This window comes from Anser brachyrhynchus (assembly GCF_964034855.1).
Source record: "Anser brachyrhynchus genome assembly, chromosome: 5".
NCBI classification, from domain to species: domain Eukaryota; kingdom Metazoa; phylum Chordata; class Aves; order Anseriformes; family Anatidae; genus Anser; species Anser brachyrhynchus.
In genome coordinates, this window is record NC_137699.1 from 52,850,802 (window position 1) to 52,869,045 (window position 18,244).

The window sequence follows — 18,244 nt, forward strand, 5'->3', positions numbered from 1 at the left end:
TCCAAAATAGCTCCCCCAAAGTGCTTCTGTTCACATGAATATATAAAACATCTCTAATGCTATGCTGTGAGTCAGGAGAGGGTCCTGAATTTTAAATAGTGGAAGATGATGTTTGGTCCTCAGAAGTAAGAACTGACAGGACCACTTGCGTCTCTCTCAGATCATCATTCCAGTGAATACCTTGACACCTTCCCTATACTTCTGAAGCAATCTCTGACCCTGCTGGGGTTCATCCCATGACAATGTTAAAATTCTCCAAGGATTTTTATTTGGCCATTCTGTCCTACCATTTCTTCCTCTGGACTGAAAAAGTTCAAGCACCTGAGTTTAAGCTGCTGATCATTTTTAAATGATGGTTTTCTACCTTATACAGTACATCACAGTTCCTATTTCATATTCTGCCTCCAAAAGTGGTTATTCCCATTCCATTCAGCTATCGTAGAAGAGTGCTGGATGACCCATGGGATGTATGTCAAATATGATTTACAACCTTTTTCGTGCTTCGGCAGAACTCAGCAGAAGCATAAATGGATCAGAACATACCCTACATGTGTGAAGAAATACAACTTCTTTTTGTTTTAGTATTTGCAAATTGCGTTATTATTTCCATTGCTTAGCTATCATTAGGTACATGAAATAGCACTGTTAATAGCAGAGTGTTGCAACAACACTTATTGTGCAAAGAGTTTATTATTACAAGTAAATTGTATGCAACCTGCCAAGTGAAAGCACTATCATATCAAACATACAGGTTAGTGTAATTTTTCCTTCTGTGCATCAATGTTTCTTAACTTGCATTCACATTTGGTTGGGTTTAAATTGTTGAGACAGAAATGATATTGTCTACCAAAAGGATATTAGTGAAAGATGAAGGGATGGTGCAGATGCCTAGCATAAGGTTATTTTTCACTCTACTACTTGACAGTAAGAATTTCTCTAAGTTTTCCTTTCAAAATGATTTCATTTTTTCCACAAATTACATTTTTTCTACAAATTACATTTTTTTCAAATCCTTATAGGATAAAATATAACATATTGTTGCTCATCACTAAAATCACATACACAAAAGACTGTTGGAGGCATTCACTGTTTTAAAGAGACATATTTCCATAAAGAAGCCACCTGTATAATATTTGATGACTAGAAGGCTTGGCTGATAATCTGTCTCTCACACCAATTTTTAGTCCTAGAATATGCATGCCTTTTTACATTACTAATAATTTTAAAAGATGTTTTAAATGTAACTATCACATTTTAAAAATAGGCAAAAAGACTTACAAAGAATCCTGACTTTATCTTTTGAAAAAAAAAAAAAATCCATCATTAATCATAACTGAAGTTTTTCAGTCACTCAGTATTAGTGATGCTGAAGTGAATTAACTAAAAGGCTTTCATGCTTCTTGATCTTAGATCCCATGCCTGAAACCCTCATTCATTCAAGTCATCCTTACTCACGTAAGTTGCCCTATTGAAGTCAATGTAGCTCAGCATGTAAGTAGGGTTTGAAGAGAGGCCTTTGGTATATAAAAGCAGGAAACAGAGTTGGTTCTCATGAGTCTTGCATAGAAACTGGTAGGTTTACATTCTTTTCAACATCTCTAATGCATAATCAGCTAAAATGATTTTAGATCCTAGAAATTGCTACAAGATGGTTATAAATTCTTTGTGTGGACAACTTTTCCATTTGGTGGTAAAACTGGAAGGCCTTATCACTCTTTTATAACTTTCTATATAATTTTTATGAACGCAAACATAAGGCATCAAAGACTGCAGGCTGAAAACTTCTCTGTGATCCAAACCAAGTGGCAAAATTAAGTCCTGAAAAAGTTACGAATCACATCTGGTTTATGGTCTGCTTAGAAGACTTGGCCTGAGAACATAGCACAGGGGCAGATTGATGCAGAATAAGGCTCAAATTTAATAATCAAGCTTGGTTACTGAATACAGCTATAAAGATAGATGAAATGAAAAGTTTGTATTACATGTCTCCACTCATCACGTAACAAAAGAACATAAAATAAGGAGATGTTTTAAGACAAAAAGCATGGTCTGCACTGAAAGGGCATCAGATGTAAACAATATGGGATTAGACTTTATTACAAACAATACTCAAGGAAGTTTGTGATGTCCACTGCCTGATAATGGGTGAGGGACCTGAGAACCTTAGGCCCACACTTCCGTCACTTCTATTTGTGCTTCTCTTTACACAAGTGACTGGAGGTCACAAAATCTTTTGTTATTCAATTGGAAATGGAGGGCTCTGCCAGGATATTAGCATTGCCAAAGCTATGTTCTCCACCCTTCTTCCCCTCTCCCTTCCCTTCACTCCACCCCTCTTCCCCCTGGGTAGTCCTTCTTTCTTCTGGCCAGGAGAGTTGTTTTGGTAATGCTGTACTCATCTCACCCTCCTCTGATCATGAGTCCTACAATACAACCTGTTTTGGATGGCATACAGTAGAAAAGAACAATTTATTGAAAATTTGCATACTGTGCTATTATAATAACTCTTATTATATACATTGTTTGGCTATTCATCCACATATTCTACAAGTAACAGAACAAATCCAAGGAGCAGCTATAGGCTCTCCCAAACGTAGCTTTAGTTACGGAAGCTGGGACATGGGCATGATAGAAGTGAAAATCATGGAAGTGATATAGCCCTAGGGAAATGTTCTCACAATAACTGATGACAACCCAAACAGAGAAGATTTAATGTGCTTTTGTTCCATGGCTGGACTTTCTGAATTGCCCCGTGAAAAACTGTGGCCACAGTGAAGATTTATCTTTCTAGATATCTACCTTAAGTATGTACATGATCCCCCATTTCAGTGCCTCAGCCTCTTGCTTTCTTTGACACATTAACGTTCCAGCATCCTCTTGGAACTGCTGGTCCCATTTAATAGCTGAAGAGTTGAGGCACAACTGCTCAGAGTTGTTGAAGGCCTATGGGTGTCCTGACTTTTCAAATGTCTCTACATATAAACTGCAAAGTAAGTATATCCAAAGGATATCCCCTTACTAATGTGTTCCTTTGCACTTTAACTGCTGTTAAATTTAGCACACACACATACACAAAAAAAAAAATAAAGAAATACATACAGTTCATAGTATACAATGTATAGTATACAATGCCTACTGTGCAATATAGTTAAGGCTGTTCAGAACTAAGTCCTCCTTATCATACGCGGTGGGTTGGAAAAATGTTTTAGACGTTGTTGCACAGTATTTCTCCTAAATAAACATCAGATTATCTCTCTGGATTTTAATAAGCACATCACAGTCATTTTCTATAAGTAACTTTCCTTCAGAATATATTTTCAGAGTATACAGACTGTTTCTCATTTTTTTGTGTGTTGTTTTTTTTTGTTACTGTTTTGTTTTGTTTGATTTTGTTGAAGACTGCCAATAAATGCCTATGTACAGGAGGAACAAAGCTTTGAGAAGGTCAGTCTGTATGAAGAAAGCTTCATGCAGTATGGTGATGAATGTCTACTTTTTCTATAGAACAACAGATACAATCAGCATCCCGATTAAGAAGAAGGTCAAATAAAGGGTAGAATGCATGGAGAGAAAAAAACAAAAAGAAAAAAAAAAAAAAAGTATATGTTAATCAGTGCGCAAATGTTACCGGACTTCTGAAAACCAGAAGCAATCTCTGGGTTCAGGGGCCTCAGCATCCTCAGTCTACAGCTATGCAAGCAAAGATACTTGTCTATGGAAATAAATAGGACGTATTCCTCTTCCACTTACTGGGGCATAAATCACAAGCAATGGTGAAAGTACTAGAGGAAAAAAGTGTAAAATTATGTAACTATTATAAAGACTGAATTAGATTTTCTCTCATGCTAACTTTTGGATTCTTAGATATATGTTCCTAAAGAAATATATCTGATTATCTCTGATTATCTAAGCATATCACAGCTCTGGTCTGAGGCCTCAGTTTCTATAATACTTGCATGAGTATAGAACATATATACTTTACTGACTTCAGAGAAAACTGTAACAAAAGCTGTTTTAAGGATTCAGAGAGAAAGGATGAATAAAGGTTAGACGTACTGCTGTAGGTTCAAAGAAATGAAACAGACTATACACTCTGCCTTAGTCTTCTTGTGCAACTTTTGATAAGACATTTAATGTTTAAGCTTTACAACTGTAATATGGGGGAAATACCATTTCTCACTTTCACAGAGGTGGTCAGAGGATGGACACATTAAGATAATGACCTGCTCAGATCCAACTGCAAGAGGCCTACAGAACCAGTAGCACATGCAGCAGTTCAACTGGGAGTTCACCCTCCCAGTCACCAGAAAAGGAGAGGCAATGATCCTAGGAGTGATCAGTTGCACAAGAGACGTAAAAGTGAGGTAATTAAAAATCATTGGGTAGAACAGTGATGAAGTTTGAGTAATTGCATTCCCCCTACTTAAAAAATAACTCCCTGAAGCTTCAGTTAGATCTAGGATTTCTTTTTATTTTTCATTTGAAGACAGCAGGTGTTGTGCTATATTGCTGTGCGTTGTTAACAAGTTGCCATGTTTCTCCTTAGCAGTGGATTTGCAAAGCAATTCCCTTTAGTATTTAAAACACTTTGTGTCTCTCTGAGGTGAAAGAATATATAGATGTAAAATCAGCCATACCTGGAAAGGCTTGTTTTCTTCGGAGTGTAGTGAAGGATTTAAGTGGTCAGAGCAGGTTTTGAAGGTAGGGAGCAGTAGGACATGGACATTCATGGGTTCCTGAGGACAGTCTCAAGCCCAGTGGTGTAACCATACTTATCAGTTCCCAGTGACTGTCCCCACCATTCCCTTCGTGGGACAGATGATCATACAGATTGATCACTGTCCAAATCAGTGAGTTAACTCAGGCTGCATTTGGCAATAATGTAAGTTAGTATGGTTGCATTCACCCTCTGGTCAATGAGTTTTTTTCTGTAGTTTGTTCTGTCAGCCCGGACACATGAGAAGCAATTCTCAAAAGGAGCAAAAATAAAAGATCTGAGGAGAAAAGCATTTCTGGGGAGAAATGCTTAAAGCCATTTTGACATCTGTAAAGTAGACGTGTCTAAGATGTGAGCTTTCCCAGAGGCCTCACAACTTCTTTGTCCCTGTTAGCAAGCTCCAAGCACATGGAGAATCCTGTAATACTGATACAAGCAGAGTTATTGCTTTTATTCTAAACTTATCCCTCCTACTTTTGGGGCACAAACTGAGTTGAAGCAAAGGAGACGTATTAGAATGAGAAAAGCTACAAAAGTGATCAAGGGGCTGGAGCACTTCTCCTATGAAGACAGGCTGGGGGAGTTGGGGCTGATCAACCTCATCAGGAGAAGGCTCCAGAGAGACCTTACAGTGGCCTTCCAGTACCCAAAGGGGGCTTACAGAAAAGCTGGGGAGGGACTCTTTGTCAGATAGTGTAATGACAGGACAGGGCGTAATGTTTTTAAACTAAAAGAGGGTAAGTTTAGATTAGATATTGGGGAGAAATTCTTCACTGTGAGGGTGGTGAGGCACTGGAATGGGTTGCCCAGAAAAGCTGTGGATGCCCCATCCTTGGAAGTGTTCAAGGCCAAGCTTTGAGCACCCTGGTCTAGTGGGAGGTGTCCCTGCCCACAGCAGAGAGGCTGGAATTAGATGATCTTTAAATTCTCTTTCAACCCAAATCATTCTATGATTGTATGATTCTATAAAATTCTTAGGTTCCTACAGGATAGGATGAACTCAGTCGAGAGTAAAGAGCAGGACTGCCAAACTTAACAAAGAGTTCCTTCATCATACTGGTCCCATTAAATAGTCAGATGGGAAGACATTAGTGAGTTCTCAAGATAAGTGGATGGGTAAGCAACCTTTTACTTTGTCTTAAAACCTCCAGTAAATGCTGGGAATTAATCTTCTTGCATAGCAAAGTTTTCTGCTCTGTTTTTCAGTTGAGATTTTCAGTGAAAACTTGCTCTATGTCATCATTTCAATTTCCTGTGAGCTTTTTTTGCCATTCAAAACATGATCATATAAACATGTTAGACTCACTTCACCCCTGTACAGAGGTCAACATAATTTGCATAGCAAATGGGGTTGTTGAAAGAAAATGTACCAAAAGGAAACATGTTCATCATTTTTACATTAAACTCAAATCACAAATTAGGAAAAGCAAAGCAAAAAAGCAACAGGATAAAGGTCTGACACACCTGTAGACTTCAAAAATCAGATTTCTTGTCAGTCTACTCTAGCCTCCAACTCCTAAACCCACTTACTACTATAATATCTGAACTACATCTGATAACAAATCTATCCTAGATTACTTTTCTCAATTTTTGGCCATTCTGGGAGAAAGTGGGCTGATACTTATCTACATGTAAGGAAAAGAGTCCCAGAAAATCTGTGTAGATAAAAGAGGAGGTTTGGGGATTTGTATTTGTCCTTCCTTCACAAGAGTTTACTCTGCAAAGTTGGAATGAAACCCTCATAACACAAACACACAAAAAAAAAAGAAAAATATATATATATGTTCCACATAAGATACTCACATTACTTCATGTGGCAATTTACCAGCAGAGAGTTCAAGAACTAAATAAATTCCAAATAATACGACAGAAAAGAAATAAAAATGGTCCCTCCACTTATATTTCCCATGTTTATTGTTGTTGCTGTTTGTTTTTAAAGGGAGTCAGGAAAATGCTAGTTGGACTCAAAAGTATCTAACTGAAACACAGGGGTATTTTGAGTTTCAAGTTTTAAACACCATAATTCTAGATTGTAAGCTTAGTTATAGCAAAGTAAAGCTGAAGTAAATCCATTGACATCAAATCAAAGCCAGAGACACTGAAGTCAGTTACTCCGGATTTAGAGTATTGTGACTAAGATTAGAATTTGGCCCATGCTGTTGAGATAAGGTCAATGTATATAAAGGAAAATAGAAACCAAGACATCAGAGAGCACAGGAATTGAGCTGATAAATAGATTGGAAGAGTTTACATGTGAGGAGAGAATTATTTAGTCTTGGAAGAATAATAAAGATGATTAAGAGGTGACTGACTGAGGTATTTAAACTGGCTGAAGATTATTATAAAATTAAGCCTGATGATCTATTTGAGTTTGTTGAAGAGACCAGAACTAGAGGATTTAGGTTTAAGTAAAGTGAGAATCTATGTAAGAAGAATTTAAGGAAGAACTGTTTTACAGAGACTGATACAAAAATGGGAGGTACTTCAATCCAAATTTTAGAGATGCTGTATTAATATTTAAGTATACGCAGTGCAACTATCTTCAACCCAATACATTTAAGTGGTATCAGCCAGTTTTGTACTTGTAAATAACCAATCAACTTTTATAGAGAGCCAATTTCCACTTATGATTTCTTCCCCCAAATATCTGAATCAAATAAAAGCAATAGAGCTTGAAGCAGCACAGGTTTTTGGAGTAATGTTAGTTTTCATGAGGTGCAGATCAGGTCTTGTGCTTTTCTTTCACTCAGCAAGACTGGCAGACTCTCATGCCTTGGGAGTTTGGTTGCATGCACTGGCAGGGTGGCATGAGGAAGCTTACATTTCTGTTGTCCACACATAACCTGTTTGGTGGGTAATTAAAGGATTTTAATCTCCAGCACAGTCAATCTGGCACCTTTCAACAACTCAAACTGACAGGAGCAGAAGACAAAAAAGAAAGCAGTCTTAATTCTCATGAAAAGAGAAAGAAAATAATTATGTGGAAAAGATAAATAAGTCATGAATAGTATATTATTGTGTGTTTTTTTTTCTATCTCTGAATCACTACTGAAGAAGTTCAAGCTCAGCCTAATGCTCTACCCCTAGCCACCTTTTGAAGAACAGTGAAATTCTCTTTACAACTAGAATTGATTTTACCAACTGTAATAAGGAAATATCCAAGACAGCAGAAGACTTAAGGGGTAGTCTGGGGTGTTTGTAACCATTAAGGCAAACCTTTATGTGAAGTGTTCGACTACCTGTACATCACCATTCACACTTCTCCAAGTCCTAGAAGGAATTATTTGTGAGGCAGGGGTCTCTGCAGACTTACAGAAAGGCAGGGACAGTGATCGCATCAACAATCTTTATATATGTAATCTTCTGCCTTCCCCAATACCTGCAGCTCTGCTGTTACTCTGCCTCTTATGTGTATTTTTCATGAGGGGAAATGATGAGTTAGTCTAACCAGTGTTGTGCAACTCTGCACAAGAAAGATAAACCTGGAAAAGATCAAATAGGGAAATGACCCAAAACTTTACTTCCCTAGTCCCACCTTGCATTTTCCCCCTTCATTTGTCCTCCTTCCTTACTTTCCCAACCCTACAAACGTTACAAACGGGATTAATCAGGCTAAGGGAAAGTTTTAAGTCACTTTAAAGAATGGCAATAGGAGAGAGTGTTAATATTTAATCTTTTTTTTTCCTCAAATCAGATTATGTTATAAAATTCAGAGGAAATATTATGTCAAGTATATGTGAAATCTCAACACAATTCCGTTCCTTAAGGATCACGTTTTAACTCAGACTGCAGGGGTCCAATGTTATGTGAACACACCTCACTCACCATGTTGGAGAAATTTTTTCAAGGGAGTTTCAAGAAGATGTGCTTTTTGGTCAGAAAATGTGCCATTTTGATGGTAGGTTTTAGGCTGAATTTCCTCTGGAAACAAACGCTCACACAAATTGCTCACCAACAATTACTCTAACCCTTTAAGCTATCACCACTCCCGAATCAGCTTGAAAAGATGACAGCAAACCTGTCATTCACACACAGGGGAAGGGCAGGAAATAGCATGGATCCATGAATCCCAACCTCAAGAAGGTGGAACCCATAAGGTAGGCAGCAAAACTGAGGAGATAGGTGGAATTTCAGATGATCTGTCACCACCTTTTCCTTTGTGAATGCATGCTGCTAACTATTTTCTGTTGCCCCATTCAGGGCTGGATCCATCCTATCTTATTTAAGGAATTAATTGAATGTTGGAAGCAAGGTCACCCGAGATTTCCCACATAACTGATGAAGAAAGCTGTCTGTCATCATAGGGAAATATAATATTTGACCAACTGCAAGGTAAATTGCCTCTTGCACCTCTACCCACCTTTGCCCTGACCGTGTAAGAAGACTACAAGAGCTGCAATTCTAAATCAAATATATGTTACATTTCTAGTTAGGTCTCTTAGTGATTGCAAGGTCCAGTCCTAAGGCAACTGAATCTGTCCACAAGGTATACCATGAAGTTTTGTGAATTTGACTCCTGGAACCCGACACCTAAAAGCTGAGTGAAAAAAACCTTGCAAAGACCTTTTGTGAATCTTTCCTAGGGTCACAGAGAATGTTAATTGAATTTATCCCACGCATAATCTAGGTTATTATGTTAGCCTCGGTGACAACTTTACTTTTTTAAGTCTTGTTTGCTTGAAGAAAGAAGACTGATGTGTTTATGTGGGTGGGCTGGCTGCCTCTCCCCATACTTGAATAGCTTTTTCCCTGAGTAAATCCATTGACCAATTTCAACCACTTGCAAAATCATAAAAATGCTTAGGTTCCAAAGAACTCATAAAAATCAGTGGGTAGAGGAAACCAAAACTGATGTCTCCAATGAGGAAAAAAGAGACCAAAATAGTTCATTGTCCATTCTGGCAATGGCCAACTGTCTGATCAACTACAGCTTGTGCTCTTTTCCTGCTCAACAGGGACAAATTAGAGGGGAAGATTTGGGGGAGAAACTATTAAAGTGTGACAAGCAAGGAGAAATTAGGGAACAAAAGATTTTTATCTTCCTATGTACTGGAAGACAAACACAATTTGTTCCATTACTTACGGAAGAACTTAAATTTTAAATGTGAGCCTGGTAGGTGTGACTGCTTCTCCCATCTTTTTTTTTTTTTTTTTTTTCTTTTTCCACTCATAGCTATTACGTGAATGTAAGAGGAATCTCTGTATAAATAAAACTATTTACTTTTTGTTTGTTGTTGTTCTGTTTGGCTCAGGTGAGGTTATTTGCAGTTATATGCTTAATTACAAGACATCAAATATATGCTTTTTTTGTGTGCAGTCCCACTTCTGCACACACAAGTTACAAAATGGAAGAGACTACTTCTTCGTCAACTGCAGTTGGGAAGATGGCAAAAACAGGTTTAAGGCATACTTAATAGATCAAAAATGCTATTTTCACTTGAAGCAAAATGCAGAAATGGTACAAACTCATTTGGCCAACTCACATTTGTTTGATATATTTCAAAATGTGTAATTTTATGCTGGATCAGCTATCATCTGTACTTCTTCAGCCTTCATCAGTCCAGGATAAACACTGCACTGTGTGCTCTGATTAATATGACATAAATACTGTCAAGTTCTTATACCTGAGCCAGATCATATTTTGGATAGAGGAGGATCCATTTGGGCACAGATCTGGGATTAATGAGCACTAAACTAAGGTTTAAACCACAGGTTTCCTCTCTGTTTTAGTAATAAATGGAATCCAAGTGGAAGTTACCGGTTATAGGTCTCCTCTGATGCTGACCAGTTTTCCATATTCAATGGAAGTACATCAGCATTTTAGCACTATATCCATATGAATTTCACTTCCCATCACACTATCCCCAATACTGCAGTGAGCCTGCTTTACTCACAGATGATTATACATAATGGTCAGTGTCTGGATGGAATCGTGCTGCAGGGACTGTGAGCAAATGAGCTGTCTCAAACTTACAATGTGGGACTGCTCTACCGTTAACAGAATCTTCTGACATTATTTCAAGCAGTGAGATTATTAAGTGTAATACTGCTAAATAGGAGAGGGCATTCAAAGGAAACATCAGCAAAATCATTCATATAAGAAACATACTACCAAATGCTGTATGTGACATTAACCCATCTCTGCCATAAATCTGTAAAGTTCAATTTCAAAATGGCATATAAAATAATGTATTTGTGTGTGTGTGTGTGTGTGTGGCATGGTAAAACAATGCCAACTGTGTGCATAGCAGCCTTTTCCTGCAGTGGAAAAGACTCCCTTGGCTTGCTGCAAGAAAGAGGGGAGAAAGCATTTTAATAATGCAAATAAAAAGGGAACTGGGTAGTTTAAAGGAAATATGATTACTAGACAGCTGGCAGGACACAGATTTTAAGAATATTCAGATCAAACAGCTGAACATGGAGGAGGTTAAGCTATCTTTCAAGGTCTGATCAAATGGTCAGAAATTACATGTATGTATAATATTTAATGGAAATAATTTTATAGAAGGCAGAAGAAGCCATAAAACCAAAATATCTAACCTGATACCTAATCTCTTCTCCCTGGGCTTCAAAGAGACAGCTTCAGCCCTTGGTAAAGCCTGATCTCAATTTACGACATAGGCATTGTGCTTGAGGGAAGAAGAAATACTCTGAGATGAATTTCACCCAGCTGGATCATGTTGGATAACAAAGCTAACTAGACAAAGTAGTGTCTCCATCTCAGAAAGAGTGCAGCCCTATCTCTCTAAGTGAAAGTCTAAGAAAAGCAGTAAAGAACAACATGAGGCAAAATAGTATCTCATAGACAAAATACTGAATTATAATTCAGAGATCCTGGAATTATTCCTAGCCCTATCTCCAGCCTGCTATGTGAATCTGTTTTTTCATGCTTAGCTTCTCCTTCTTACCCTTACCCATTTTTCCTGTTTCTTTCTACAGTTTCTAGCACAAAGGAGCCTACACGTGTTGCTTTAAGCAGTAATAATAGTGACATGGGATAGTGTAAGAGCAGAAGTGCATGCAGAAGAAAATAAATTGTTGCACTCTGTGATAGTCTGCTCCACAACGAGACAGTGTTCCATGAAATTAAACTCATTAGGTATTTGGAAGGACTGAAAAGAGAGAATGCTACTGTCAAACACTGTTGAGGCAAATTGTTCAGTAAGGTTACGCTGAAAGTATCTGGAACAAAATGGTTAATTCCTGTGCACCCAGCCCCACCTGTAAACAAATGTTGGTGTGAGATGTGTTGAGGAATTGAAAGCATTGCATCTTTTAACCCAGTCAGAAGGTTCAGCCAGTAAAAAGATGTAACAGAGCTGGATTAGATCTGCAAGTATTGCTTTGGAAACTGAGATGAAAGAAAGGATGCCTTTGTGGTGAAGGAACAGAATTATTCCTACAATGTAAGAAAATCAGTTCTAGCTTAGTTCACCAATGCCTGAGTGACCCTGCGCACATTTAAGTTCAGCTTCTCAGCAGAGGTGCCAAAGTTCCCCTATGGAAGAAGGCAGAGGTGCATTATGGGTCCAGGGAGGGCTTACAGTCATGCCAAGAGGCTATCCTTTAAACATCATGGTCTGGATGACCTGGAGGCTTTCAAACCTCATAATATCTGAGTACAGAAACTGAAAGGATGTACCAAGGAAAGATCTCTTCATAGTTGCTTTTTTTTTTCCTGTGCTTTCCTCTGCTTTCATTACTGCCCCTGCCAGAGAGAGGATACTTGAAAGGTTGTTCTTCTGCTGAGGAATGGTTGCTCTTCTGTTGCAGTTATGTTTTGATATAGATGATTCAGTGCAGGTCTCAGATTCAGATCTCTGCAGGTCTCAGTTTCTCCCATACACCCTTTGTCTGTCTTGACTAATTTGGCTGTAAGTTCGAATCCAAGCCCCACTGGTTTATGGGAGTTTTCCCATTAACTTCACTGAGCAAAGATTTCCTCTTACATTCTTTGAGCCCAGGACTGTCTCTTATTATGAGCATGCAGTGTCTAGCTCACTGGGGTGCTGAAGTCAGTTGGGACTGCCAGATGCTACTGTAATGTGAATAAATGTTAGTATACATGGGGGAAGATGAGAGATCGTATACGTTTTCTTTTAACCATTATATAAAATTCTCTCAAAATTGAAGCACTTCAAGATATTACATTAAAAACAGCTTTTTTATTATTTTTTTTTTCAGGATCTCCAGCATTTTTCATGTGCAGACTGAGGGCTAACAGCTCTTCATGGTATTTACAGGAAAAATGCATAGTGCTAAATAATCGCCACATGCCGTGGGAGGAACTTCTGTTTTTAATAAAACCAATCTGGTCTGGATCAATGATAAGGGGGCATAATTTCTTCAAATGGAAAGCCAGCTCTTTGAAAAGAATCTTACAGTCTGCATTAATCTCAGATCAGGGTCTGCAGGGTAAGCAGAAATCAGAGTCCTGGCCGTTTTTACGAATAAAGAGTATTGTCCTTGTCTGAGGGGAAATTCTGGCAAAGAGATTTTATGGGGAGAGAGAAAGAAGGTTTTGGTGCACGGGACAAAATGCTCCGGAGTGTGTGGGGCTAATTGCTGCTCTCCCTTTCTTTAGGTATATATGCACTCATTTATGCACTCATAACACACTCATTGTATTTACTGGATGACTAGTTCTTGCACTGGAGCTCCCCTTTTTCAGGGAATGAATCCTCCCAGTTGCAAGGCAGGCAGCAATAACTGAGCAGAATTGCTGCCCACATCATGATTGCCTTTAGCAGTGTCAACCCATATATCATACATTATCACCTCTATTCACTGCTGGCAGTCCCTCAGCTCTTCTCTCTCTGTTTTACATGTGTGTAGGTGGCCCACTGCAGTTGAGCCAAGCCTCTTTGATAGCCAGGGGTTTGTTTGCACACAGTGGTCCATCTTCCTACAAGGACCAAGTAGCAGGACCAAGGCCTTGTTCTCCTTTCCCCTCTGCTACATCTCTGTCTTGCTGCTGGATCAGCTCTCTAGTCTCTCCTCTACTGTTGCTGCAGAAACAGCGTCAGTATTCTCCACCCTTCATTTCTCGCCACGATACAATCAATCTAATCTTACTGTCCATTGTTTCTATAATTAATGCATTGGTGCGTGACAAATTGCTAAACAGAGGAAAAACTGAGAGTGTCTTCGGATTGTATGGATCCCAAACAGAAACCACAAGGAGGAGAAGAAAAAGACAGCAGGTGTCCAGGCAAACCAATTGTTGTCACTGGTCTCAAGGACAATGTTTGAGGGGTAGTCACCGAGAGCGGCTCATTTTAAGCAGCTGTCCAGTCGGAGAGCTACATTCGCTGCAAACAAAATGGCTTGCAACTAGAAATATATTTACTTGAAGTTCACTTTTCCAAATATAACAGGTGAACTAAATCCCATGGATTTTCCTCAATTTCATTAGAAAAAATAACAGTAAGGGTTTATAGAGTGCCTTTGTCCCACAGATCTTAAGGTGCTCTATAAAGTCTGGGCATCCTTCTTCTACAGCTGAGGAAGAACAGAGAACTGATTTACTCAAGGTCACATCATAAACCAGCAATAGGCTGAAGAGCAGACAGCAGGTCTCCCGATTCTGGCTCTACTTTCATATTACTGGTTCTCTGTTGCACGTCTGGGAGGAGGGAAGACAGGACAGGCACTCACCAGTGGAATTCATTTTGTGTAAATGCATGGATATAGAAACTTAGGAATACAAGAAAACAATTTTGCTTTAATATTATGACTTGTTTTGGTCAGTTCTTGCAGGTCTAAATGCACCTGTAGAGAATCTTTCTTTAGTTGTGCATTACTACATATCATCAGCAGGCTATCTAAAAAGATACAAGATTTTTCTGGTTTCAGCTATTGATATGACCACCAGGAAGATGAAAATTTCCACAGTGCTGGAAAAACAGGCAAACAAGACATATAGCCAACCATAATAATTACTTTTTGGCAAAGTGCTTAGTGGAAATTTTCCCATTGTCATTGTACAAACAATGCACGTTCTCCCATGAAACAGTGTCAGAGTGTTTCTCATAAACATATGCACCATTTCCTCTTCAGAAAGGTCAAGTAAAATAGCATCTATCAAGAGGAGCATTTAGAAGCAACCCACCTGTTATTGCCAGCCAACAGCAACTCAGAGAAATGATGCTAGTGTATCTCGGGGAAAGACAACTGGGTCTCTGTATGCAGTGGATTTTACTGCATAAGAGAAGAACACACTGGTTGAAATTCACAATCCATTACTTTAAACTAGCTTTGTGAGGCCCATTAAAGTCAGTAAAGATAAATCATTGAGGTTTGGATTAGATGTCTCAATGGGAGTATTGAACAGATATGTGCTAGTGTATCAGCGGAAGAAGTCTTTTGAGGCTTCCTACAAGATCCTCCCACTTAGGGGGCTTCACTTTTGAAACAGGAGTTATTATAATCAGAAGACATTTTTTCTAAAACGTATGGTACAGCCAAAGGTTGTGTGTTTGAAGTAGAAATGGATGGATGAAATTCTTAGTCCAGGTTATGTAGGACAACAGAAAATATTATTGCCATAATGATCCCTTGGAGTTTATTAACCACAAATCTATACAGTGCCTTTTAACCCATGATCTGTGGATCCCTTAGGATCCATAAATGAGATCTATAGATATGAGAAAGATGATGCCAAAAGGCAAATTCATTTTCACCCTACAGCGTACCATAGTTGGGAAAATTCTAAAGGAGAGAGGGATATATCACCAGAAGAAAATATTTATGGGTCTGCCAATAAAGAGAGATTAGCTACAGAGAATCTGCAAATAATCACAGGTAAACAAAACTTTGTTCTTTCAATACGTTAGGATCTTGGCATTAAAAAAAAATAAATAAAATAAAATGAAATAAAATTAAAATAAAATAAAATAAAATAAAATAAAATAAAATAAAATAAAATAATAAATAAATAAAATAAAATAAAATAAAATAAAATAAATGACCAATGTATCTTGGTTAAAGTATCAGAAAAAGAAATGTCTCAGATTTCATTTCAATTTGCAGTCTCCCCCGCACTAACCTGAACTACCTTATCTATGTTGGAACCCTAAACATATATATAAATATATATATATGCAGATATTTTTATCTATATATGTATATAAATCCTTTGAAGAAGGTATCCTTTAGAAATCCTCTGTCAAAAGACACTAGATAGTTCAGAGGAGAACTATATCAGAGTAAGTACTGAAAAAACAGTGCTGAAAGGTTTCTGAGTGACTATAATGCGTATGACAAATGGAAAGGACCACTGAAATCTGAAGTCTTACAGAAGAGAAGTTTAATATGCAGGTCATCATGGAGAGGAGGAAGAATTGGACAACTTGAAGGGCAAATCATGCTAGAATTCTGTGCAAGCCATTGAGCACAAATGACAAATACACCCAGAGACAACACTCATGTGCACAAATACGCTGTATAATCCCAGACACTGTAAGAAACATGTAAACATTCGAGCTTGCATTTGCATACATTCTGAAAATGCTAGAGGACGTTTTTGCAAGCTATTATTTAATTTATTCACAAGGTCGATTTGGAAACAGTGTTCAAATGTTTTGGAAATACGTCAAGAACATCGTTTTATTTCATGGTATTGTGGTAGCATCTCATTATATTAGTCTAATATGAATGCAGCACAATGAAAAAGCTATTGTGATGGCATTGTACTAGGCTAAATAGATAGAATGTTATTACAGTACTGTAAAAGGAAAGATTTATAGGTTAGCATTTGCATTTATGAGTAAGAACAGCACATGCAGCCACATCCTTGGCTATTTGGACTCCCAAGGAAACTAAACCTTTTGTTATATTCAGAGTAATCAGGCATTTGAGTAGTGAACAACCCTGCTATTTGTGGAAAAAACAGCAGCAAGGGAGAATATGTGCACTTCTGGACCAGTTTCTTCTGCCATGTTCCCCAGAGATTTTATCCCTTGTCAACAAGAACATCAGGATCCCAGATAGAATAGGATCCAATTGCACATCAGAGCAGCCTCTTTTTTTTTTTTTTTTTTTTTTTTTTCCAGGGTGAACAAGAAAGGGGCACGATTTTAATTTCTACAGAAATGCAGCCAGCAGGGAAACAAAACTACCTTGTATGAGCTGAGGAATGTCTTTGCCTTCTCCAAGATATTTTCCACTGTGATTAGAGGCAGAGGTGATGGAGGAGAGCTAGGGGATTTCTGTTTCCTTGCTAAAAACATTTTGCCAACTGTGACAGGTTTTCCATGGGGCATCCCTTCATCCCCTTCTCTCCCTTACTGAGTTTGGATTGATGAGATCTATGAGGTTTCTGTTTAAAGGAGAAAATCCCTGTTTGCTTTCAACTTAGGTGAATAAATATAATCTGGAGAGGAAAAAAAATCCTGAGAGCCAAATCCTCAGTGTTGTAATCACTACAGTTGTGCTGAATGGAACGAAACTACCCTGATTTATATCAGCCAAGGCTCTAGTCCAACACTGTGAACATACCTTTTTAAGATATTTTTGTTAAACATTTCTCAATGCTATGACTATTGCTACTGTCTCTTGAAAGAACAGTCATACTAGTGATAACTGCTTGCAACAGGAAATCTACTATAATAATGAGCAGTCTTAAAAACAGGAAATAGTGCTCAGTAGTGGAATAAGGGCTTGATGCAAAGACTGTGGAAATCATTGGGGATCAATCATTCTACAACTTCCTATAGGCTTTGGGAAAAAAAAAAATGTTAAAATGTTTCTGAAGGAAACAGGTGCTTCATTCTCAGTAAACACTGCTGTAAAGTGAGATGTTAGCTCCCTTAGGCCCTACTGAAAATCTCCAGTAAGATCACAAATGTGGAAGATTTTTTGATGTTAGTGAATTCTGTAGAGAGATTTTTACTACAGAATTTGCAATTGAGCTGGACTGATTCTGGGTGCTTTGAAGAATCACATCCTAATGTTCACTTTGGCAACATATGCATCAATCAGATGTCAGTTTGGAAGAATGGCATTTCTATTGAGGCAGATATCTTTGTTAAACAGGGGTTACCTATGAAGCGCTGGATGCTTTCTGCCAGATGCTGAATGTCTTCATCACTGCTGGAAGCACTTCATATCCTGCCAAAGCTGGTCAGCAAGGCAGAAGGACAATGTTTGGAGAAAGCATTCCCTCACAGAGTGGGATCTGGCAGTCCATGCTCTTCTGCACCAACAGTGAGCTCACAGATATACTGGCCTGTATTACTAAAGTATATGCTAATATTAATTAAAACTTTTTAATGAGATTTAGTTACATTTTTTTTTTCCTCCATATTGCAGTGACGGAAATAACTTGTTTCAGACATCTCCATACAAGCCAGCACACTTCCTCCATGTACACCAGCCTGAATGCCCAGCACTCCTGGTCCCCCGAAGAGAGCAGTACCAGCAGTGCCCCGCTGTTCACCCTCCAAAACTGCTCCATGATGCAGCAGTCACTATGCTGCATCTGTACGCTGACTGGCCTGCTCCCTTGCATGGATCCTGAGTCCATCC